The 705-nt window shown below is 54.9% G+C and overlaps 1 protein-coding gene across 1 annotated transcript in view; it reads right to left on the bottom strand.

Annotated features, from left to right (window-relative positions):
- COL22A1 (collagen type XXII alpha 1 chain) overlaps nt 1-705 on the bottom strand; it is a 189,162-nt gene that overhangs the window by 27,335 nt on the left and 161,122 nt on the right. The window lies entirely within an intron of this gene.

Consider the following 705-nt stretch of genomic DNA (forward strand, 5'->3'; position numbering starts at 1 on the left):
AGAGCGAGGTGGGAGGGCGGAAGGGATGTTCTGACGGAAAAGCCACAGCTAAGGGCATTTCTCCCTTCTCCAGCTCTCCAGGACTTGGGTGGTAAAGGGCTAGCTCAAAATCCAACTGGCTCAGCTATACTGTTGCTAGAATAAAATCAAGAACTATTTCCCAGCTGCTGTAACTTGCCAGGATGCAGGGCTGCACTTTATAGCAAGAGGGGTTTCACATCCTCACATGTCACTTAAGGTCTGTGCACCCTGGACGGGCTACTTAACCTCTGGGGTCATGTGGCTGCAGCGAGGGCCACCTATGATGCCCAGGAAAAGGGTCCTCTCTAAGAGTGGCACTAATCGGATGCCCTGGGGAGAGGGCTCGAGGAAGCGACTCATTCACGCACGTAGCCCTTTAGCTAATCGCTGCTGCGTGCTCACTCCGTGTGGGTGAAAAGGCAGATACGATCCCTGCCCTCACAGAGCCCGCAGCCCAGACCGTGGCCCACGCACGCTGGGCACCCTCCTGTGACGACCCCAGACAGCAAACCACGGGTGGGTCTAATGAGAGTTTGCTGAACGAGCAAATCAATTAATACAGAGGAGGTGGTGGTCACTAATAAAGCCATTCCACAGATAAAAGCGAGATCGTCAGCAGGGATAGGCACTCGGAAGGACAGGAAGAGAGACTGGGGGAGCCTGTCCTAGCCTGGGGGAAAGAGG

Source organism: Pteropus alecto, unplaced genomic scaffold, assembly GCF_000325575.1.
Source record: "Pteropus alecto unplaced genomic scaffold, ASM32557v1 scaffold105, whole genome shotgun sequence".
Taxonomy (NCBI): domain Eukaryota; kingdom Metazoa; phylum Chordata; class Mammalia; order Chiroptera; family Pteropodidae; genus Pteropus; species Pteropus alecto.